At 49.2% G+C, this 25,461-nt stretch overlaps 1 pseudogene; it reads right to left on the bottom strand.

Annotated features, from left to right (window-relative positions):
* Positions 1-2,486: 2,486 nt before the first annotated feature.
* Positions 2,487-3,057, bottom strand: LOC144150962 (uncharacterized; annotated as a pseudogene).
* Positions 3,058-25,461: the final 22,404 nt, after the last annotated feature.

The raw sequence follows: 25,461 nt of genomic DNA, 5'->3' as shown, positions 1-25,461 counted from the left end.
ATTCGAGTGGTTCCAGCCCACATTTATTTAACATTTCAGAAACGGAGGAGAGGCGCCTAAAATCTCAAACAATAAATCGTGCGCTTAGCCGCTGAACCCTTTCCACTTTATCTATGTCTTTCTTTAAGTATGGGTCCCACGCAAGGGATGCGTATTCCAGCACTGGTCGAACTAGGAGACTGCAAGTTTCAATTTCCAATCACATGATCCCAACTTCATTCTTAAGAAGCATTGCTTCTTGTATGCCTTGGCGCAAACGATGTCGATGTGAGCGTCACAGTTAAGTTTTGTGTTAATAGTCAATCCCAAATGTTTTACGGTATTCACAAATTCAATACTCTGGTCACGGACATGGTATTTATATTCAAGGGGGGTTTTCTTGTGTGTTACTGTAAGAGCGCAAGTTTTTGAGAAGTTGATAACCATCTGCCACCTCTCACACCAGTCAGCAATTTTACACGAGTTTTCGTTAAGCAATGATTGATGTAAGGAGCTACTGACAGTTGTATAAATGATACAGTTATCTCCAAACATTTTCAGTCACTCCCGCGTCAATATCGTCACAAATATCATTTACATAGATCAAGAACAAGACTGGTCCTAAGACCGACCCTTGGGGCACTCCTGACAATACATCAAGGTTTTGTGATTCGCAGCCGCTAATTTCTAAAAACTGCGTTCTGTTTTTCAGATATGTAGAAATCCAGTCCACAAGGCGCGGGGCAATCTCTACACGCTGCATTTTTCTTATAAGTAAAGAGTGCGGTACCCTATCAAACGCTTCTGATAGGACCAGATATATTGCGTCTATTTGTTTTCTGTCATTGATAGCTTTAGCGAAGTCGTGTAGGATTGATACGAGCTGAGTCGTCGTTGATAGCTTTTTTCTAAACCCATGCTGGAAGCTGCCTAATTTGTTTTTTGATTCCAAGAACGAAGTTATCTGGCTGGAGAGGATGTGCTCAAGTATTTTACAGCAACTACTGATTAATGATATTGGCCTGAAGTTCGAAGCGAACAGTTTACTTCCATCCTTGTCTACTGGGACAATTTTTCCACACAACCAATCCGGAGGTAGGCATCCGTCATCCAAAGATTTATCGAACAAAATATATAAGTAATGCGAAATCATGTCCGCATAACGCTTCAAAAAGGCATTGGAGATACCGTCAGGGCCAGAAGACGTCTTTGTATCAAGTTTTAGAAGAAGAAGGGAATACCATTTACGTTTAAATCTATATCCGGCATTACGTTAGGTGAGAGAAATGATGGTTCTATCGGATTATTGGTTACACACGGTTGACTGAACACACTGTGAAATGTTCTGTTTATTCATTAGCAATTGCGAAAGGATCAGTAACCACGCAGCCGTCAACGTGAAGCTGTTCAACAGACTTTTTGTTTGCGGACAAGTATCCCCAAAACTTTCGCGGTGCGTTTTCCATGAACTTAACAAGTGTCGTTCCAAAAAAATAATCTCGAGCGGTCCGTATTTTGTGCTTCAGTGCTACTAAGAGGGAAGATATGGCATGGTTATCTTTACGCGCTGCTTTACGTTTTCTTGATATTGTTCTTTTCAACTGTATTATATCGCGTGTTATCCAGGGGTTGCACCGTTTTTTTTTCTGAAACTTTGGTACGCATTTATCAAGACAGGATGCAGTAATGTTTTTAAACGTATTCCACAGATTTGATACGTCTCCTTTTGCCTCAAAGTCACCGAATCACAAATCAAGTGTATCTATAATAGCTTCGTCATGTGCAGCAGAAAAGTTCAAGACACTCTTGCCCGCACTATTCTTTTTGTCAGGGCAGAAATTCGCCGTAAGTAAAACCAGCTTGTGATCAGAAATTCTATCATAAACACTGACTTTAGTGTCATCTGGAAAGTTTCCAACAAATAGAAGATCTAGTACACTTTCAGTGCTTTGAGCCACTCTGGTAGGCTCTTTAACAAGTTGAACGAGATTAAAGTTCAGCATCAATTCAAGCAACAAGTTAAAGTTCGCTACGTCTGTTGAACCTGGGTGAAGAGTGTGCCAAATAATCGATGGTAGGTTGAAGTCCCCCGCTAATATCACTTTTTGATTAGGTTTGTACTTCTGCTGCATGTAAGACTGAATGTTTTCCAAAAACGACTCAGGCGAAGAAGGGGACCGGTAGACTACACCTACGAGAGCCGAGAGCCCACGAAAATCAATTTGACACCATACACTTTCATTGTCGATTATTTCGTCCATAGTTACGCAAGTGAGTTCCTGTTTGACTACCAAAGCAACGCCTCCTCCTCTGCAGCCTCGATCACGTCTAACCATTTTATTAGTTGGAGGAACTATTTCAGAATCTAGAATGTCCGGAGTTAGCCAGGTCTCTGTAATTGCTATGATTTGGGGATCATAAGTAAATATGATTTCTTCAACCTCGTGAACTTTATTCACAATGCTCCTAGAATTAAGGAGAACAACTCGCAATTGTTTGTGATTGGGTCATTCATCGCGGTTACGTTGCTGGCGGATGCATTTCAGACAATCCTTCTGCTCATCCCATTCGTATATATCGTCGTCCACTCTCACCTTATCGTAATCAAGCGATAATTGGTGACCTTGCGCCTTAAAATCACTGGAATGAGATCAGAGTTTGCTGCGCTTTGCTAGAGTGGCCTTGCAGGAGTCATGGTTTACCGAGATTGTTGTTCCTTTCAGTTTGTGACAGTTATTTAAGATTTTAAGCTTCTCGTTGTAGTAAAAAAAATCATTATTACCGGTCGTACTTTATCGCGGCATTTTTTCCCAACCCTATGTACTCTTTCCACAGAGTTTACAACCACTCCGAGTTTATGCCCTACCAGTTCCTCGATTATCTTCTTTGTTCTGCAGCATTTTCACGATCCGTTTCGGGCAAACCAAAAATAACAAGAATGCGCCGTCTACTTCTATCCTCTAAATCGTCCAGACGCCTTTGATGTAGTTGAAGATTACCTTTCAACGCTGTAACTTCAGTCTGCAGTGCCTTGATCTCTACTTTCTGTTCTTTTATCGCCACCATAACATCGTCCATTCCGGCGTTTACCGTATATTCAAGCTTATCGTGAGCAGTAGCTAAGTTTTCGATTTTTGTTTTCCATTCTTCCTGAGAAGCAAGCATAGTATTCATCATTTTTAGGATATCGCCTGTATCAAGCCCTGGATTCTGCTCAACATCCCCCGCAAGAAGAATCAAAATTACCGTCCATGCGTCCACAAGAAGACATGCACAAATCGCCGGGCACGGCAGAACCACAATTCCTCTACAATCGCTACGAAAGCTGGTATAAGAGTATTTCCCACCAACCCGGGCGAAAAATACAGAGGGGTTTAGCGATGTTGCCATTGCGGTCCCGCCGTGCCCTCTGAAGAAGTCGTTGATGCGGTCGTTTTTATATGCTTGAGAAGGGGGCGTTGTTTCCAAGAAGTTGGGAGCCGGTGACGTCATGTGCTGCGTCCACGTTAATGGCCAGTCGGAGTTCACTGTCGGTAGATCCAGGCTGCTGTCTTCATTCTTCGGCGTGAATGACACGTGCTGATCAAGGGCGCACAGCGTAACCTGGGCGAAAAATACAGAGGGGTTTAGCGATGTTGCCATTGCGGACCCGCCGTGCCCTCTCATCTGTAACATCTGTAAGCAAAAGGTCCACAAAAGGGTAACAAGAACATAATAAAAGGTACACAAAAGGTTAGAGAGGGAGAGAAAGAGGCACAGAGAGAGAGGGAGAGAGAATGCTCCTGGAGATCCATGCTGCGCATGCGCGAGGAGCATTAGATAGGATTGAATTGAATTTGGATTGGATTGCATTGTATTGAAATGAATTGGATTGGATTGGCTTGAATTGGAAATCGTTTTAGCAGCAGCAAGCACTCTCACGGGAGATTTACGGAAAGAACGATCCCCAGTGCTTCGCCCACTCGTCATGATTCACTTCGTGGGGATGCGTGAATTTTTTTCCGCTGCCGTTTGCCGTTCTGAATTTCCACTCCGGGGCAAGCGCCATGTTCATCACGAACATATCATATCGACCCTACCGTGCGCCCTCCTAGAAGGGAAAACTCTTGAAAGTCTAGAACATATAGACCATGCCCTTGTTTTCAATGTTACGGATGGCGTGTCAGACTTTAAAGTCGACGGACTAGATCTCTGTTCGTCAGATCCTAACTCGGAGATTGACATTTTTCGTGCCTCTGTTGATGATGCTCTAGACAGGATCCAACAATCTCAACTTTAGGCTGTACTTTAGCGGTTCCGTTCGCACAAGCATCGCACCATCGAGCATCGCAGCATCGAGCAGCACGTCGACGACATGCTCCAGCGTGGCGTTGTTCGACCCTCAACCAATCCCGGTCCTTCTCATACGGAAAGGAGATGGTTCTATTCGATTTCGTGTAGACTATCGCCGCCTCAACAAAATATTGCGCAGAGGCGTCCATCCTCTCCCTGGAATAGCTGGTGCTCTGGAAAGTTTGAAGGGGGCAGAATTTTTCACGTCGACTGATATTTTCTTTCACGTACAGGTATTGGCGGAAGATGATCGACCGAAAACGGCATTTGTCACCCCTGATGGGTTGCACGAATATAAGGTCATGCCATTCGGGCTATTCAATGCCCCTGCAACATTTGAACGCATGAGGGGCAATGTTTTGCGGGGGCTCAAGTCGAAGACCTTTTTTTGCTACCTAGGCGAAATGGTCATCTTTCCCGCCGATTCTCAGACGCACCAACACCGTTTAGAACACGTTTTAAGTTGCCTTTCTAGAGCTGGCTCCAACCTAACCTCAAAAAGTGTTGCTTCGCCGCCACGAAACTTACCATCTTCGGACATGTCTCCAAAGACAGCGTCCTCACCGACCTAGTCAAGCTTGGTGCTGTTGCCTAATTCCCGGAAGCAACCAACATAAAATCCTTTTAGAGATTCATAGGGCTTTGCTCATACTTCCGGTGCTTCATTCGCAACTTTGCTTCGGTCATTGCGCCATTCGCTAAGCTCCTCGGTGGCGCCCGTGACTTGCCTGACTGGTCTCCGGCCTGCGACCATGCGTTCCATACTTTCCGCCGTCTACTGACCTCGCCACCCATACTTCGACACTTCGACCATTCAGCGCCTACCGAAATTCATACTGACGCCAGCGGAGTTGGCCTTTGGGCTTTGCTGTGCCAACTTAAACAAGGTTTCGACGAATATGTCGTCGCCTATGCAAGCCGCACCCTAACGAAGCCAGAATCCAATTATGTATACAGTAGCCGAGAAGGAATGCTTGGCCGTCATCTGGGCTCTTGCTAAATTTCGACCATATCTGTACGGCCGCCCATTTGATGTGGTCAACGGGCACCACGCCCTGTTTTGGCTGTCTTCTTTGAAAGCAATGGGCGCTTCACCTACGAGAATATGACATATACGAGTCAAATACAGGTCTGCTCAAAAGCATTCTGACGCCGACGCTCTCTCCCGTTCAGTCGTACCTGCTGATCTACTGGACTCTCCTGGTGTCCTGTCTTCCCTTTCTGTGACTGATATGGCAGCTGAGCAACGGAAGGACCAATGAATTGTTTCCCTCATCACCTCGCTCACCAATCTTTCCCAAGCCGTAACAACACGCGTTCTCCGTAGGCAAGCATATCACTTTGCAGTACGCGATCAGCTGCTTTATCGACGGTACTACTTGGATGGCCGCAAATGGTTGCTCGTCATTCCTCGACATTTGCGGCCCGATGTTTGTGGCTTGTTCCACTCTGATCTAACGTGTGGTCATGTCGGCCTACTCAAAACCTATGAACGTTTGCGTCTTCGTCCCTTCTTGCGCGGAATGTACAATTTCGTGTGAAAATATGTTTGATCGTGCGAAGATTTGCAACACCAAAACCCGCCGGTACCTCATCGGTGTGGTCCAATACAGCCGCTGCCTTGCCCAGTAAAGCCATTTGACCATGTTGGCATTGATCTGTGCAGACCCTTAGCATGCACAGCTGGAGGCAAACGGTGTGCTATTGTTGCCATCTACCACTTGACGCGCTATGCTGAGACCGCCGCTCTACCAGCCACTACCGTACGGGCGAAGCCTGATTTCTCCTGCAGCGATCTATACTTCGTTACTGTGCGCCCAAAGAGCTGCTCAGCGATAGGGGACGCATCTTTATTTCTGACGTCATCGCGGAGCTACTTAACGAATGCCGCGTCATCCATCGAACGAGCACTGCCTACCACCCGCATACGAATGGCCTCACAGAACGCTTTAACCGTACCCTCGGGGACATGTTGTCCAAGTACGTAGCGTCTTACCATGTAAACTGAGACCTTGTAGTACATTACGTGGCGGATGCCTACAACACCGCCATCTAAGCCACGACTGGTTTTTCTCCTATATGGAAGTGAGCCATCGTGCATGCTCGACACCACCCTTCCATACCGCCCTGATGTACCTGAGTGCACACCGGTTTCTGAGGCAGCCGAACACGCCGAAGAATGTCGGCAGCCTGCCCGTTCTTTCACTGCTGAAGAGCAGGAGCGACAAAAGTCCATCACTGCTGGCGAGCCCATACCCAACTTCGTTCCCGGTTCTGGCTAAGTACAAGGGGTTCTGCTTCCCGGTTCTGCCAAATTCCTGCCAATGTACGAGCGGCCGTACGGCGTTGTTGAACGCACTTCTCCTGTCAACTACGTCGTCGAGCCGCTAACGTCTTTCTAGGATCTCTATCGCCATGGACGTGACACAGCGCATGTTGCTCGTGTGAAGCAGTATTGTGGCCCTCTCGTGTCGCCATCACTTTGAGTCGCCAGGATGGATACCTTCTTCAACCCGGAGGTGACTGTAGTGAAGAAGTTTAGCTATTCTCCCCAAAAGTATCAGAGTCGTTGTTACAGAGAATGGGTCATGTTGACCAGTGTGAACAGCGTGATCAGCGCCATAAAGACAGTCGGAAAGGCTCATCGCCATCGTCTAGAGCTGCGGGGTTCGCTGGGACTGCTTCGATCTGCCCGTGGCTGCTTCCCTGATTGGCCATTCCTAACCTCTTTCCTTCAGGAATACCTTCGCCAATAAATCATGTTTTAATCAGCCTATCGAACCGGAAAAAATCCGGTTCGGTTACGGTTCGGGTTCGGGCAAATTCACTTTATTCTGGTTCAGTTCCGGTTCGACTAAATCATGCGCCGAACCGGTTCACGAATTGGTTTGAAAGCTTGAACCGGTTCACGAACCTATTCGAAACTGAATTATTAACGAGGTGCGAAAGATCAGTTTTCTATACTTTAAATTCATGAAAAAACTGAAGTATTTTTTCTTCGCTAGAGCTAGTGGTTTTTTAAAATGAGCTGCAATAGTAATGTCAAATTTAAAAATCTAGGACAGGTGTAACAGAAAATGTACCAGCCTTTTTTTCACCACCCCTACTGTCGTCCTATAGGCGACCCAAAGACACCGCCAAGAGACATGAGTGTGTTATTTATCGGTGCCCCTTGCTTGGTTTTATTGTACTGCTTGGATGCTAATAATGACTTAAGACATTGGCGACTTTGCGTGAATTACTTCCTTGTTACGTCACCGCTGATGCTGGGTGGCAGAAAATTTGAGTTTTTTCGGCGTTTCTACTTCTGATGAAAACGACGTCCTTAACGAGTTACCAAAGCCAGGTCTTTCAAATAAGGTAAGGGACGGCTTCGTTTTCATGGCCCATTTCTGATCCTTGGCCAAGCATGTAAGAAGACGCGGGGGAAAAATATCGCCGACCACGGGCTGCGGGCGCTTCGTTATCGGGCTTACTGCGACAATCAAGAGCGAATGCTGCCTGCATCCCCCTTGCAAAACAATCAACAAAGAAAACTTCCACTTAAAACACGCAAACACACGCCCGCGCACACAACATGGCATTTTATTCGCCTGTGAAGAGCAGCTTTACCTGTAAAAAAGACTACCAACGACGCTAGTGGAAATCAGCGAAACCAGACGTACAGTGCCCAACGCTGGGCACACCTGCCAATTAGAAAGAACACAATCTCTAGAATTTTGAATAGACACGTATCTTCGCTTGCCTCACCCGCCGCGGTGGCTTAGTGGCTAAGACGTCGTGCTGCTAAGCCCTCCAAAAAATAGCAGTGGCTCAGCTCGGCTATGCCAGGATATACGTAGCGTGGGCTAAGGTTCAGCTGGTTATTATTAGGTTTCCTGGTTGTCTAGGATTAGCTGATTACCATGCTTACTGTTGCTAAAACGATTTTCAAACCAATCTAATTCAATTCAACCCAATCCAATCCAACGCACTTCAGTGCAGCACAGTCCGGTCCAGTCCAGCCCAGTCACTAATCCTCGCCCGTGGCCCCTCCCGCAGCACGGTTCTCCATAAGCCACGCGAAACGGCTATCAAGCGGCGCGCAGCGTCAGACTTGGCTACTGCGCAACACAGGCGCACAGCTAGACACGCACCGGCGCCAGTGCGTCGGCCTCGGCTATGACGTCACTCCTCTGGAATGCACAGACAGATGAATGTGCAGACTCAGTTCTCTACACACCCGTACTCCAATTGGATTGGATTTCAATCCAACCCAATCCATATTATTCCAACCCAATCCAATTCAAATCTAAAGCAATACAGGCCAAGCCAATCCCATCTAAGGGAATCCAATCCAATCCTATCCAAACTAATCTAATGGTCCTCGCGCTTGCGCAGAACGGCCCACGCAAAACTGCTCAACCTCGGCCAGTGTAGCTTACGCTACAAAACGCGGTTTCGATTCCTGGACGAGGCGGCCGCTTTTCTAATGGAGGCGAAACGCGGAAAGGCCCGTGTGTTCGAGATTTTCGCGCAGGCTAAAGATCCCCAGGTGGTCGAAATTCCTCCGGAGCCCTCCACAGCGGCGCGCCTCATCACCTGTGTAGCGGAGGCGCGTTAAACCTCATAATCAATCAATCTTCTCTTATCCCCGTTTAGTGCGTTTAAGAATCTTATTTCCCGGCCCCATCGCCCTATTTTCCCTTCTTTCTTGTGTCATGAGGTTCGCCTCGCTTGTATAACATATGTGCGTCTATTTTTTCCTGCGTCTCGTTTGTGGCGCTATTTTAATTCTTGCGATTAAACATGTAGGTAAGAGCCAAAATTTCAGCACTCTTTAGGTGCTGCAAATAGGCATAGGCAAATGTAGAGCTTCACTGCTAGCCAAAAAGGACTAACGGGACATCGGCGTTGGTCCTTTCGGGGACTGAATGTGTTACCACTAGCATTAGTCTTTTTTTGGAGGAACGGCAAGGTTATGAACTGTTAGTCCTTCTGCACTTAGTCTCTTCACGGTTCAACTGTTGGTCCACCATAAAGACTAACTGTCGGTTCCTTGCAGATCAACTGTTACTCTCCCCGGTTAGTTCACTGGAGGCCAACCCTTGGCCCTCTGAGTATGAATCGTTAATCTTTCCCAGTACTCCCTTTAGACCAATTGATGCTTTTAAGACTAAATGTTCATCCCTGCAAATGCTCCCCTCTGGATTAACTGTGCATTCTAAAAGTCGATGTGTTGGCTCACGCAAATACTCCATGGGGAGTGAATGTCGTTCCATTAGACCGACAATTCAGAAAGCAGGAGTAAACACAAGAGACCACAAACAGTATTTCTTGGACACTTAATATATTCACGACAAACAAAATGTCACTTTCAAGCTTTTATTGAAACATTGTGTAAACAACATACACAACACAAGTAAACCGTACTCCACTCTGAATGTTGGACTCTCTATTTCGATGGCCTGTTTGGCATATCTTGTCAAGGCGATGCACCAAGTATTGGGCTATTCCGGGTATACATGGCTGCTGTCCTAGACGCAAGCGTGCTCCACTTGTTCGAAGTACTTGTCCTCTGAGAGGAGACTATCTTCCGTGATGCTTCCGCAAGGGGTGCATGTCGCCACGCGCCTGCAGGAAAGAAATAGGGAAATAAAATAAGTGTTATTCGTGGTAGGTTAGCAGTTGTGGTAGGACGCAAAACTGCAAAAAACAGTTTCCAGCAGCCCTAACAAGAATCCATAAAAAGTACCCTAAAAACCAAAAAGATAGAAGCAAAATCAACGCTTTATATAGTGCAGCCAAACGTGGCCTGTGAAGTGCACTGAGTACGGGACTACGGATTAATTAAGGCCATGGCTACGGTCGTTAACATGCGAAACTCGGATAGTGTTGTTTTTCCGACTCCAGCAGAACAGACGCAACACAAATCAGCAATAGCACCTGGGGACTCATGCTTCCGAACTCTATGAATAAACCACTGTATCAGAGAAACAGAAAAGATAGAGATTGCTCATTATTCCTTTGCAAATTTGCGATCATGCTCAGATGCTCACGTAGAACGAAAGAAGGGCCTCTACCCTCTCTTTCACGAGACATATAAGAAAGAGACGCTTCCTGTCAGCGCGAGCTCCTAATCAAAATGGTTTGACTGCAATCACAAATAAAAAAAGAACAATGAGAAATATTTAATTATTGAGAAAAAACCTGCTTTCCTGCCCTTATGGGGGGGGTTTGTAGAAAAAGTTCATTAATAATTTCTGGCTGTGATGTCTCAGAATGCGCTTTTTATTTCCTAAATGTGATAAGTGGCAAATTTTTTTATTGTTTAACAAATTGTACATATCCGAATTTTTTATTGGGTACGTGTTTGCCGTTATCAGGGGAAGGCAAGTTTCACAATATTCGGATTCAATGTAGAGTTAGCGCAGAGCGTCTAACGTAATTTTCCCGTATTTTCTGCCTACAGTATCCTAATGTCTACTGACATTTCGTATCACTTCATGCCGCTCTTGAAGCTTATCAGTCGAACGCTGTTATTTTCGGCCATTCGTGTTTGCCGAGTCAGCTATAGCGCTGCATGTTCTTTAGTAAGAGTTGAACACGCGTTTCGTATTTTCTGCTTGAAATTAGATAACACCGTATTGTAGAAAAAAAGAAGACTAGCCGTGAGGTACGGAAAGATACTAGGGTTGTTTTAGAGGGCTTTTATTACGGCGTTCAAACCGCGCCTTCGAGGAAAACTTCATTTTGCCGTTCTGTTGTGGTCCCGCCGATTACAAGTTTGGGTTCCGCGAAATATCGAGAAAAGTGCCGTATTCAGCCAATATACATCAGATTTTAACCGTTATTGTCTAGTTTTATTCTGGACGTGGTTACCGTTACGAGTGTGCACAACTACTTTTTCCCTACTCAGCCTCAGAATGTATGCATCCCTTGCAGATCCCGTGTTTTGCCAAATTGTTTCGAAGTTTCCTGCTTAAAACATCATGTTTTTAGCTAAAATTTAATATGTCTGCGAGTAATTCTTGTATCCTAACAGCTCCATGTTGTTATTTCAGTGTTCATATGTTTGCCAACGAAGTTAGAGCCCTTCAGGAGTCTCGAACACATGTTAACCACGTTTATGAGATATCTGGCTATAAATATATTACAACTGCAATTTCAAAAGAAACAAAATTCCCGCGCCTTCCCGCGAGGGGAACCCGAGTAAATGCAGAGCATTGGGGCCTCAGTACTGGTTGAAGGTAGTGTTGCTTCCATCGCTTCTTCCGTGATGCTGGAGTAGCAGACACGAGTAAACGTGGCAGCGAGCGTCAACCAAGGAAGGAAGGAGCAATGCAGTGACTGAAGCACGAGCGACTGCTAGCCGCATTATATATTTGCAGCGCGCGCAGCAGAGGGAGAGCAGTACAGGAAGGAGAGCGCGTATGCGCAAGCAGCGCGCGCCCTTCCACGCCCCACCGCGCTGCTATCACGCACCTGTTACGCCTAGACCTGGCCTCCGCGATCGGCTACCAGCGGCGCGCAACGGAGCGCCGCCGGCAGCAAATCAAGGATGCCACGGCCGAGACCGTGACGGAGCGAACGGGCTGACTACGACGCATGCGCGCGCCAGCTGCTGTTGAGAGAGAGGAGGGAAGGAGGAGAGGCGCACCTGCTGCGGACGCGGAGCTGTTGACGCCGTCCGACGCAGGAAGAGGCGAGGCTAAGAAATGCTCTGCATTTAAAAAAATGGCGGTTAGGTTCCTCTTTTTAAGCTGGTCCTAATGGGCCGGGTATTTATGCGGTTGGGCCGGTCTTTCGAAGTGGGCTTGGCAGCAGCACATCGGACGCAATGGCAAACCCGTTTTGTCTTATCGTGCACGTCTTCGCTGTTTTGCTTTAAGTGCAACCACTGCACGCAAGCGCCCGGTTTGGACTGTTTGGACAAGTGCTTCATCTGGACGACAACTCATCCGCCCCACATGGCCACTGGGCCATCAGCGACGTCTTCTTGCCGCTCATCGCCTCTTCTGCGCTTGCGCCCTCATCGCTGACGTCAGACAACGTGGCTTCACTGGCGCCTATTGTCACGGGAAAAATGAAACAGGAGAGTTTAATGGTGTAGAAGCACAGGGAGAAAACACACTAGGCCGCGATGCGATAGCACTGGCGAAACAGGCAGAACGGGTCTCGATCCTCTTCCTCGTCTTCCTTTGAGTCCTTTCACACAGGCGCTATGACGCATACCCCGATGGGGGGCATTGCACTGCGGCATTACCCCCTCCCCTGAAAGGCATCGTCCCGATGCTTTACAAACAGGTCTTCTGGAAGGAAAAACAAAAGACATGACAGTTTTAAGCAACACCACAGTTGTCTGAGGTTGAGGTCAACGAGCGTGATAAGGTTTCATCCGTGCAACATGGACAACCTCAGCTCGCATAGGGGCCCGCGGGGAACGCACTGTTCCTTCAGGAATAACCTCATAATTCACGTCACTCATCCGGCGCAAGACTGTGCATGGTTCGAAGTAGCGTCGCAGTAACTTCTCGGAGTGCCCTCGTCGACGAACCGGGGTCCACACCCACACTTGTTCTCCTGGCCGGTAAGTAACTTCTCTGTGCCGGAGGTTGTACCGCCGCGCATCACGGGTTTGCTGGTGTCGAATGCGCTGACGTGCTAGCTGGCGTGAAGCTTCTGCGCGCTGAACGATTTCTTCAGCACCACAAGTGACGTTGGCGCACCCTTCAGGAAGAAGCATCGAGTCAAGCATTGTGATGACATCCCGACCATATACTAAGCGGAAAGGAGAAAACTGCGTAGTTTCTTGTTCCGCCGTATTGTGGGCGAACGTCACATATGGAAGGATGTCATCCCAGTTACGATGGTCTATGTCTACGTACATTGAAAGCATATCTGCTATTGTCTTGTTCAACCGTTCTGTAAGTCCATTAGACTGAGGTTGATACGCGGTTGTTTTACGGTGGCTGGTGCAGCTAAGCTTCAAGACTTCGTCAAACAGTTGCGCAGTGAAAGCCGTTCCTCTGTCTGTGATGACTACCGTCGAGCACCATGGCGAAGTACTATGTTTTCAACAAAGAACTTCGCAACCTCTGTGGCAGTGCCCCGGGAAATAGCTTTGGTCTCACAATAAGGAGTCAAATAATGAGTAGCAACAATGATCCACTTGTTGCCATACGAGGACAGAGGAAAAGGACCCAAAAAGTCCATCCCCACTTGTTGAAAGGGTACTTCTGGGGGATCTATGGGCTGCACAAATCCCACTGGCTTTGTCGGTGGCATCTTGCGCCTCTGACAGTCACGACAGGTTCTAACATACCGCTTCACGCTCTCAGTCAGCTTCGGCCAGTAATACTTGAGGCGTATGCGCGCCAAGGTGCGGGAGAAGCCGAGATGACCGGAGGACGGCTCGTCGTGACACGCTCCGAGGATCTCCTGACAGAGTGTTTTGGGAGCGACTAGTAGGTACGTTGTTTCCGTGGGACCAAAATTCTTCTTGTACAGGACGTTGTTGAGGAGACAAAACGATGTACGGCAGCGTGCGAAAATTGGAGGTAACCGAGAGGTTTGCCCTTCGAGGTAATCAATTAGAAGACTGAGCTCTGAATCATCACGCTGCTCTTGAGCCAGAGCCATTGGGTTTATGGCACCGAGGAAGCCGCGTCTGCATCGGTTGAGTCCTGAGCAACAGGGGCGCGAGACAAGCAGTCTGCGTCGCTGTGCTTGCGGCCCGACTTGTACACTATCGTGACGTCGAACTCCTGTAATCGGAGGCTCCAGCGGGCTAGACGCCCTGAAGGATCTTCCAGGTTCGCCAGCCCACAGAGGGAGTGATGATCCGTTGCCACTTTAAAAGGTCGCCCCTATAAATATGGCCGGAATTTGGTGATCGCCCACACGACTGCCAAGCATTCTTTTTCTGTTGTGGAGTAGTTGGCTTCGGCGCGTAAAAGAGTTCCGCTGGCGTATGCTATTACACGCTCGACACCATCTTGCCACTGCACAAGTACCGCTCCTAGGCCGATATTGCTTGCATCGGTGTGTATTTCTGTTTCTGCGTCTTCATCAAAGTGGCCAAGGACAGGCGGGCTCTGTAACCGATTTTTCAGTTAGCCAAATGCTCCGGACTCCTCCGGGCCCCAACTGAAGGGAACGTCGTTTCTCGTCAAACGGGTTAAAGGCTCCGCTATTTTACAAAAATTTGGTACAAAGCGCCGATAGTATGCACAGAGACCCAAAAAGTGGCGGACAGCTCCTTTGTCAGTAGGAACGGCAAATGCGGCTACGGCAGCTGTTTTGTCGGGATTGGGACGGATGCCTTCACCACTGACCACATGGCCTAAAAATTTCAGTTCCTTGTACTCAAAGTGGCACATTTCTGGTTTGAGAGAAAGTTGCGCAGAACGAATGCCTTGCAGAACTGAACGGAGTCGCGCTAAGTGCTCCTCGAAGGTTTCAGAAAACACTACCACGTCGTCTAGATAGACAAGGCATGTCTGCCATTTGAGGCCAGATAAGACAGCGTCCATCATTCTCTGGAACGTGGCAGGAGCGGTGCACAAGCCGAATGGGAGCACTTTAAATTCGTAGAGCCCGTCTGGAGTAATGAATGTGGTTTTCTCCGGTCTCGTTCATCAACGACGATTTGCCAATATCCACTGCGTAAGTCTATGGATGAGAAGAACGTAGCATGGCGGAGGCGATCTAAAGAGTCGTCGATACGCTGGAGAGGGTACACATCTTTTTTTGTCACCTTGTTCAGTTTCCTGTAATCCACACAGAAACGGAGCGTACCGTCTTTCTTTTCTACAAGGACCACAGGTGATGCCCACGGACTTGTTGACGGTTGTATGACGTCGTCGGCGAGCATTTCTTTCACCTGCCGGCGACTAGCATCCTGTTCCTTTACCGAAACTCGGTAAGGGCGCTGGTGTATGGGTCGCTCGTTTTCATCGGTTATGATACGATGTTTTGTTATGCTGGTCTGCCATACTTTTGATGACGTAGCAAAGCAATCGCTAAAAGAGTCTACAATCTCAAGAAGCTGCCGCTGTTGTTGCTCTGTCAGGTTGGGGTTCACGTCAACCTTTGTAGTTCTTGAGACATGAGTTGAGGTGGATGGCTCCGCTAAACTTTGCAGCTTGGGACCGTCGCTGACTTCTTCGAAGTAGGCGGTGGCTGTATGAAATGGCAAATGCTGGTGTTCTCTGCTAAAATTGATCAAGAGAATTTCGGTTCGGCCGTTAATAAGGTCAACCAGGCCACGGGCGGCGCAAAACTTGCCGAGCGAGGAGAAGCGAAACGTTTTACTCCACGATGCCACAATTTGCCGGTGCTCGCTGGCATTCAACGGTGACAAACATGCTTGCTTGAAGCGGCAGCGTCACGCTGTCCTCACAGATGCGGAGTGCCGGTCTTGGCTGAGCCTTCTCGTCGTACCGCGTTTGTGGGGCGGAAAATGTGACGACCAGCTCCCGTAGGTTTATTATTGCGCCGTACTCGCGAATGAAGTCCAGGTGGAGTATAAGCTGCTTTGAGCATTCATGCAGCACAACGAAACGACCGGTGAAGGTCACACCGCGAATTTCGATCCTCGCAGTACACATGCCAATGGGCACCACGAGGTGACCACCCGCTGTACGGATTGGCGAGCCATTCCAGGGTGTTGTAACCTTCCGAAGCTTTGCTGCGAGGGAGCCATTTATGACAGAATAATCGGCACCAGTATCGACTAGAGCGGTTACTGGGTGATTATCGACGAATACTGGAATGTCGGCGGAAATTGTTTCGTTCTCATCATAGTTCGTTGTCTGGGTCGGGTGAGCTAACGGAGTTCGTCGCGTCGATGGAGGCTCTGGACCTTGATACGCAGCGGCCTTGCCCCCGGAGGTCGCAGGCTTCAGTTTCCCCGACGTGGGCTCGGGCGCCTGTTCCTAGTCAAGTCAGAACTGAAGAGACGGCCAGGCGAGGAGTAGCGTCGGGGTGAGAGAGACCGGGATTGGTGCACTACTCGAGGTGTTGAGGGTAGCTCGTTCACGGCCAGGTACTCCTGAATTTCCCGTGTCCCTTCCCCATAGCGCGGTCGCGGCGCATCCGGTGAAAGCCCACGGAGCCCCATTCGGTGATAAGGGCAGTGGCGGATCACATGACCGTCTTCTCCACAATGGTAGCACAGGGGCCGGTTGTCAGAATTCCGCCACAAGGCCGCTTTACGTTCCAGGCGTCTTGGTTCGTAGCGGGTCGCAGGGTTCAAGACGCGCTGAAATGGCTGTGGGGCAGCAGGCCGAAACACAGGCGCTACAGGAGCAGGAGCGCGGACCACATCAGTATAAGCTGATACTGGACGTGTCACGGGAGCTGCGGTGCGCAGCACATCCGTGTAAGTTGGAACTGACCGTTCGACTTCAGATGTTGGTGGTTCCACCACTCGGCGGACTTCTTCACGGATAACATCGGCAATGGTAGCGACGGTTGGCTGATTGCCTCCTCCTTGCAGCAGCTGCAGTTCTTCGCGCAGAACGCTACGCACAAGTTCCCGGAGGGCTCTCATGTCGTCAAATGGTGATCCGCAAGCGGCAATGTTCACTTGACGTCCGTACTGCGTGGCGCGTTGCCGTAGCGAGCGTTCCATTGTGGACGCCTCTCGTACGAATTCGGCTACAGTCGTAGGAGTGCTTCGAGCAAGTCCAGCGAAAAGCTGTTCCTTTACACCACGCATGAGGTGGCGCACCTTCACTGCTTCACTCATTTCGGGGTCGGCGCACCTGAACAAAACGACATGTCTTCCACAAACATGGCCACGCTCTCATTTGGCTTCTGAGCCCGGGAGAGAAGAGCCTGCTCTGTCTTCTCTTTCCGCTCGTCGCTGCCGTAGGTCTTCAGCAACCTACGCCGGAACTCTGGCCAGCTGGTCATCTTGCGCTCATTATTTACGAACCATATTCGAGCTGACTCTTCCAGCGAAAAGTAAACGTGGCGGAGCTTGCGATTGTCGTCCGAGTCGTTAAACTCGGCTACACGATTGAAATCGTCCAGCCAGTCCTTCACGTCCTCATAGGGTTCTCCGTGAAACGGCCGTGGTGTGCCTGGTGTGTGAAAAACCACAGGCGAGGTGGAACCGGTGTGCTGGGTGGGTTGGCTGGCGGTGCTGGTCATGACGGCCCTTGTTCGAATTGTAAGACAGCCGAACTCGGGTTCAAGGCCTCGCAGGCGGCGGCTGACCTTGTGGACGGGTGTTGTGTCCACTCCGCTTGGTTTGAAGGCGACGGTTTCTTCGGGGTCTAAGTGCATGGGTTGGTACCCCGCACACTCCACCAAAAATGCCACGGGAAAAATGAAACAGGAGAGTTTAATGGTGTAGGAACACAGGGAGAAAACACACTAGGCCGCGATGCGATAGCAGTGGCGAAACAGGCAGAACGCGTCTCGATCCTCTCCCTCGTCTTCCTTTCAGTCCTTTCCCACAGGAACTATGACGCATACCCCGATGGGGGGGATTGTACTGCGGCATTATAAAGAGCCGCCTTTCGACGGACATGATCAGTGGGCTTGGCAGAAGCACATCGGACGCCATGGCAAAACCGTTTTGTCTTATCGTGCAGGTTAGTACTTACTTGCCTGCAAAATGTATTCGTAGCGACAATCGTTCTTTAGTGTTGCTGCCTTGCCCACTTGCTGTCGGAAGTGTTTTACTCGATGTCCTGTCTTTCAAAATAAGTCTTTTAACTTGTGGCGACGTTGAGGCAAATCCGGGTCCTGCAGAGAATGAACTTTTGCTTCAGATTCTTGCAGGCCAGGCAACCATGACTGCCTTAATAAACAACGTACTGGAAAAACAGGGAAAGATAGAAGCAGATATCACAGGAATAACTGATAGAATGAATGCTCTTGATGCCCAAATGGCGACCCTTAATGCTTTGAAAACAGAAGCATCGTTGCTTCGAAAACGACCCCCAGCCATTTGGCTTGCAATGACTCAGCCCAGCCTAACTGCAGCGATGCTGATACCGACTCGCCAGCTGTGCCTAGCGTCTCCGAGGATCTTCAGAAAGGTTTGTATTATTTTTTTGGATTTAGAAACATCCTAGTTTTTTTTATGGGTGCAATAGTTTTTTGCTTCTCCACTGGACCCAATAATGTTCCGTAAAATTCCGAGCAAGCGCCCCCACCCGTGCAAGCGCCCCCCCACTACTTCAGTGCTAATTTCAAATTTCCGCGCCATTCCGGGAAAGCGTCCCCCCCCCCTCCCTCCACGCAGTTATCACGCACCACGTGCAGGCAACACTGGCTTGCTAGAGCCAGTCTAATAATCCAATCCAATCTGCTTCAACCGAACGCTACACGCCATTTGCTTCTTTGTTTTGGAGGTGGTAGGTCATGCTTTCTTACACAGTTGCAAAGAAAATCGAGGTGATCCGATGGCACCGAGAGCACGGGAAAAGCGTGCACCAGACCTCTCGACAGTTCAAGCTCGACCGAAAGCGCGCACGTGAATAGGTGAAGAATTTCGACAATCTCCTGCAGCAAAACTTCGGACAAGCAACACTTCGACGGAAGCTAAGCAACGGCGCCCCAGTGTTCAGCGATTCCGTGGACGATACGCTGTTCGAGTTCTTAGAGCGCGAAAGAAGCGCGGGACGTGCCGTTAGCAACCGGCTGCTGTCTGAAGAGGCTGTGAAAATAGCAAACAGCATGCAGTTAGTAACTTTGTTGCTTCCAGCCACTACAAAAGCAGGTTCGGAAGCAGCGGTTCGGCGTTGTATTGCGCCGCGCCATCAACGAGAGCCAGAGGACGGCCGAGGAATCTGCGGAGGCATTAAGCGCTATCCGGACTTCCGCGAACTTCCTGCGATGGCGAAATGACGTCAAAAGGCAACTTTAAGAAGCCGTCGTGGCAGCAGGTCCTTGTGGCGCGCTGCTTCAATGGGCGCGGCATTGCAAACGCAATCGATGGCTCCGAGGACGGCGACCTGCACGTCGGGCTGGCAGATGTCGGAGCCGTGGTGCCAGTAGACCGGGGCGGACTGGAAGACGAGTGCGCTGAACTGTTTTTGGCTACAGACTCTGAGGAGCCTTTCGATGGTTTCGGAAGTGACGAACAGCAGTAAGATCAAGCCGTGGCACCCGAAGACTGAGGCAGCACAGTGCTGCGAACTTTTTTTTTTTTGCTGCTAAGTTTTCCAGTGGTTTCCAAAGTAACTAACAGTAACATCTTTTGCGTAATAAAGTTCATCTTCCCAATGAAAGGTTAAAACCACGCGCACTGGGTTTTCTTTCGTAAAAACAATTGTCGCCGCCATCTTGAATTTTGTTGCCATTCCGGGATAGCGCCCCCCTTTCACTTTGCCGGTAATTCCGCCTTGCTAAGGGGGGGGGCGCTTGCTCGGAATTTTACGGGTTGTTTTCTCTCCATACATTTCTACGGTTCTGCTTCATATTTATGTGCAAAAAATACATTGTTTCAATTCCTGCAGATGCTGTCGTTCAGACCGACCTGACAATGCACGACTTGGAGCAAGCGAAAATCAACTACCAGAGGCTCGTTTCAAAACTGGAAGCATCCGAACAAGAACGACAGAAGGCACAAACACCATTGCAAGCCGTCAACGCTGACAGCCAGCAGCTCTCATTGAACATTCATGCACTGGAAAAGCAGCAGCAGCAGCTTGAAGTGACGAAAGACTCACTGCGCAACAATGATGCGAAAGTGTTGTTTTATACTTGAATCGCAAACTTTGCTTTGCTGATGGCAATTTTTCAGGTGATTGAGGTTATTGTGACAAACACGTTGCAAAAAGGTCTGGGCAAATTTTAAGAATTTTTTCTGTTTTTGTTTAAGTTAAAATGAAACTTTCCTCTCCAGTATCTTGCTTTCAGGTTTCGTATCTCTATCTCTACTTCAATCTATCTCTATCTCTATCTCTACTCGTATCTCTATCTCTACCTGGAGAAGTGGTTGCACGCGTAATTCTGGAGGCTGCAGTCACAGAGTGTGTGACCATATAGATGCAATATTCAGCGTACAATGCCGCATTCATTCATTGACAACTTTGGAACAAAGGTAGCTGTCGCAATATACTGCTTCGAGGTAAAGATTGAGCGGCCATCGTCTTTGCTTCCAAGATGTGAGACTTGGTCGGAATACAAAGGCAGCAACTCTGCCAAATGTTTAATCGGCATTTCACCCCAGGGCCTGATAACGTTTATATCTGAAGGCTGGGGGAGGCATGAGTAGTGACCAGCACGTAACAGACCAGTGTGGAATTCTCGACAAGTTCACGCGTGGAGATGTAGTCTTTGAGAACAGGGGCTTCAAAAACATGCCGGCAGTGTAGGTTTGTATTGTCCCACACTGCGTATTCCCGCGTTCCCCAAAGGAACAGCACAGTTGTCGGCACTTGATGTGGCCCGCACCCGAAAGCTGGTTAATGTACGCATCCACGTCGAACGAGTAATAGGGTTAGTGCGCAACAAGTTAATCAACATAAAGTTGGTCCAGCCGATAGACTTTTGTACTTGCCGGCCGGGAGACGTGCGCACAACATTGGATAAGATGGTTGCAGTATGTTGTGCACTGACCAACTTGTGCCCTTCTGTAGCCCTGAAAACCCAGCCATGACAGCTACACCTGCTGCTCAGAAATTGAAACGATTCAGAACTACACTAGCTCCATGCTTCTTGTCTGCCTTTTTTTGGCCGGTGATTGTTTTAGTTATTTGTTTGGATATTCATTATTGTTTGTTGTGCCTTTTTGTTAGCCATTTTTCATATTTTGTATTAGGGTTATCTGTGCCATGCTGTAAATAATGCCCAATATGTCAATTTCATTTGTTTCTAGTTTTTTTGTTTTGTTTTTTGAGTGTGTTTGGCTGTAAAAACTTTCACCGCGTTATGCTTCCCAAGTGGTTCATGCTGCAGAGTTTTTGTATTGACTCTTTCCTCCTAATTTTTTTCAATTTTAATATACCCCTTGCATGCTACTTTGTATGAATTGTAAACTGCACATATTCTTTTCCCGTGTTTTTCTTGTTGTACAGATGGGCACAAACACTGCTTCTCAGGACCATGTACGCGGACTAGAAGTCACAAATATTTCGAACAGTAACGCAATCATAATTTCGCGTGTGTTGTCAGTTCACTGTTGGCTCCTGTTTTGGGCCGCACAATCTCGACAAAACCACACCTTTATCTTTGGTGCTCGCTTGATTCCAAGACACGTGTAGTGAAACCACTTGTAGTTGCCCTGATCTACATCACAAGCTAGCATTTTCCCCGATTCTGGACCCTGGCAGTAGCAGGAGTCTTTGTCACCGTCGCTTGTAGGTTTCACGGTATCTTTCATAGTAAAGCACTCTGTGAATAGTTCTGGCACAATCACATGGTGAAGAATTTTCTCGCTGATGCTAGCATCTTCTGGACAAACGTATCATCCCTAAACACTCTTTCAATGTGTAGCTCCAAAGGCGTACAGAGGACAAGGTCACAGTACGCAACACCATACACCCCCATTTGGGTTTGCACTTGGTAGAAGTACGCGTGCCCCCGTTTTAAACGCAGGCTCCCTTCAACGAACTCAAGGCAAAAGTCCGCGGTTTCGCTTGCTAAATGCATTTTTTCATTACCAGCACAATGGGGATATTTGACGTCAAGCGTGCCTTCACCACAGCCCCCGCATTGGACAAAAGCTTCTGGGCTTGCTGAGATGTACGGGGGGTCACTGCAGAGCCAGAAGCCAGATTTTGAATGAGCAAAACTGGCATGCTGCTTTTTCATTTCTGCGACGTAGCCGTTAATTGCATCAGCTTCATGATCTACACCGTACGTTGTGGCAGGAGTGGAAAACTTGAGTGGTAACCCGTTGTCAAGAGGCCGAGCCAGACCGCCGTCCAATGCCGCTCGCCTGACGCCGTGTAGACCAATACCAGACTCCAAGGAAGACCGACGTGTGGCGAACGCAGGATAATCGCCCGCTGTGCTACCACCGCGGACAGGCCGACCACATCTACCGTCGCTGCCCCTACAAGAGGCTCGGTTTGCGAGGGTTCTACGTCGACGCCCCACGCCCCCGCTACGGCCAGCGCCCTGCTGAGATCGAAGAATACCTCTCCAACACGAACCGAGGACCAGCCCGCTTCAACCGTTCACTGTCGCCCTACCCGTATCAGTCACGAAACCGCCGTAGCACTGCTGACTTCTCAAGTGGAAGGACCCCCAGCCCTCGCGGGCGAAACTAAAAGCAGCAACTCTGGGAGGTAAAGTTGCACAACGGTGGAAAAATGGAAACCCTCCAACGACGCGGCCACTCGCTGAAGACAGTGATTTACGACATGCCCCTACCCCAACGAACAATCTAACCCTGACGTGACTCCCGACCACAGCGATAGCAAAATGGCGCGACGTGTAGCCGACATGACCGAACCTGCCGATGACAATACAACAAAGCCCACGACGCACAGTGCCCGACCCTCAACACGCAGAAGCCGAGGTACGACGCCACGACGCACCCGGAACTCGAAGAAGGCAGCGTTCGACGTTCAGCTGTCCATCGACGGCTTTGAAGTAGTCGCCCTCATAAACATGGGAACCGACTACTCAGTCACGAGCGGACCTTTTGCGTCTAAGCCGAAGAAAGTTATGACCAGATGGGACGGTCCGCACATTCGCACAGCCGGAGGCCACCTCGTGACGTCAAGTGGAACGTGCACATCGCGCGTCACCAAAGACGGCACAGCGTACCCTGCGGTGTTCGTCATTTTGCCTAACTGTTTCCGCGACGTAATTGTTGGAATGGACTCTTCACGGACAACGGTGCAATAATTGATCTACAGACCAAGTTCATAACTTTTTCCTCCGATCACTCCATGACGCCGAAACCGAACACCGAACACCGTGCTGCTTTAAGGATCGCCGATGATCATGTCACACTGCCACCCCGCGCAAGATTGATGATCACCGTCTACTGTGAAGATGCTGTTCCTGACGTGGACGCTATCGTAGAGAGTGCCCAAAGGTTTTTCCTCGACCGCGGTGTCTCCGATGCCAGAGGCATTGCGAGCTTTACGCAATGCCAATCCCAAGTTTTCGTCACTAATTTCAGCGAGACATACCAGCGTATAAACAGGGGCGCTGCAATTGCGTTCCTCGAAGAAACGCAAGAACCAAGTGACGTGATCGCGGTTGCCGACTTTAAACGTGCACCCGAAGATACCTTCAAGCTTCCGAATCACTTCCACGTGAATCCGGCGTTACCGCAAGAAGAACGGAATAAATTGTTAGATTTGCTGCGTCGCTACAGCGAGTGTTTTTCATCGAACTCAAAACTACGTCAGACACCCCTAGCGAACCAGCGAATAATAACCGAAGATGGAGCCCGACCTACCCGACAGTCACCCGCATCTCTTCACGAGCAGGAAGCCATCCGGACCCAAGTCGACGACATTCTCAGCGGCGACATTATACAGCCATCGAAAAGCCCCTGGGCTGGGCATTGTACTGGTGACGAAAAAAGACGGCACATTATGGTTTTGCGTTGATTACCGCCGACTGAACAAAATCACCAAAAAGGACGTGTACCCTCTGCCACGAATCGACTATGCCCTCGACCACCTCTGCCACGGGAAGCACTTCTCATCGATGGATCAGAACACGGCTACTGGCAAATTGAAGTGGACGAGAGAGACCGAGAGAAGACTGCATTTATAACACCGGACGATCTATACGAGTTCAAGGTGATGACGTTCGGGTTGTGCACGGCGCCAGCAACGTTGCAACGAGTCATGGCAACTGTGCTAGATGGCAAGATGTGGCACCCCTGCCTCGAATACCTCGAAGGTGTTGTGGTATTTTCCCGGACTTTCGACGAACACCTTGGAAGGTTGCAGTCTGTACTCGAGGCCATCCGTACGTCGGGGTTAACGCTGAAGCCTGAAAAGTGCCGCTTCGCTGGAACTCACGTTTTTGGGCCATGTCGTCAACGCCACGGAAGTCCCGCCTGATCCGGTGAAAACTTCCGCCATAGCAAACGTCCCAATACCGAAAGATAAGAAGGGTGTGCGGAGATTTCTCGAACTATGCGCGTACTACAGGCGCTTCGTCGCAAACTTCGCGCGCATTGCAGAGCCACTCATCCGCTTGACGAAAGATAGCACCCCTTTCAGCTGAGTAAATGCCAAGAAACAGCCTTCTGCGAGCTGCAACAATGCCTGCAAAACCCGCCTGTGCTTGCGCATTTCGACGAAAACGCCAAAACGGAGATGCACACCGACGCCAGTGATATAGGCTTGGGTGCGTTCCTCGTACAAAAGCAAAGCGGGTGCGAGAAAGTAATCGCTTATGCCAGCCGTGGTCTGTCCAAGGAAGAAAGAAACTAGTCATCCTCTGAGAAAGAGTGCCTCGCGATTTTATGGGCCATTTCAATATTTAGCCCATAAGTGTATTGAAGACCATTCAAGGTTGTGACAGACCACCATGCGCTGTGTTGGCTCGCCAATTTGAAGTACCCCTCTGGCAGTCTTGGTAGGTGGAGCTTGCGCCTGCAAGAATTCGCCTTTACAGTAGTTTAAAAATCTGGGAGGACACACTCCGACTCCGACTGCCTGTCCAGTGCGCCCGTCGACCCACTGCCAGAAGACTCCGATCACGAGAGCGCGTTCTTAGGAGTCGTGACTGATAGCGACCTGGCCGCCTAGCAGCATGCCGACCCCGATCTACACGTCATGATCGACTACTTCCAAGGATGCAACGTCCCCGTGCCCAGGGCTTTCAAACACAACTCACCTGCATTCAGCCTGAAAAACTCCGTCCTCGTTAAAAAGAATTTCAGCCCCGGAACGGGACCGAATTATCTTCTTGTCATCCCGGCAGATCTTCGTGATGGGGGCCAAGCGATGTTCACACGTCTGCAATCGGCTCCGGGTTTGTTCCTTCTGTTTACCGGCTGAACCCGTCTACGCTGACGGGAGAAGCGCCGCGGGATCCGCGAGGCCCCAAGGAACCTCGCGATACCACGTTATTCGTTTTTGGTGCAGCGCAAGGTCGGCTCGGCGCGTTGAACATTTTGCCACGCCGCACACCTAGCTAAGCCTACATGGGCTTGCCACGCCGGCTTCCCTCGCTGGTGCCACTAATGCACGTGCCCCGTGCGACGCTGGCTGAGCTGAACGCGAC

This window comes from Haemaphysalis longicornis, unplaced genomic scaffold, assembly GCF_048455015.1.
Source record: "Haemaphysalis longicornis isolate Haplotype H1 unplaced genomic scaffold, Haemaphysalis longicornis Haplotype H1 scaffold_83, whole genome shotgun sequence".
NCBI lineage: Eukaryota > Metazoa > Arthropoda > Arachnida > Ixodida > Ixodidae > Haemaphysalis > Haemaphysalis longicornis.
This window is presented reverse-complemented; position numbering and strand designations above follow the sequence as displayed.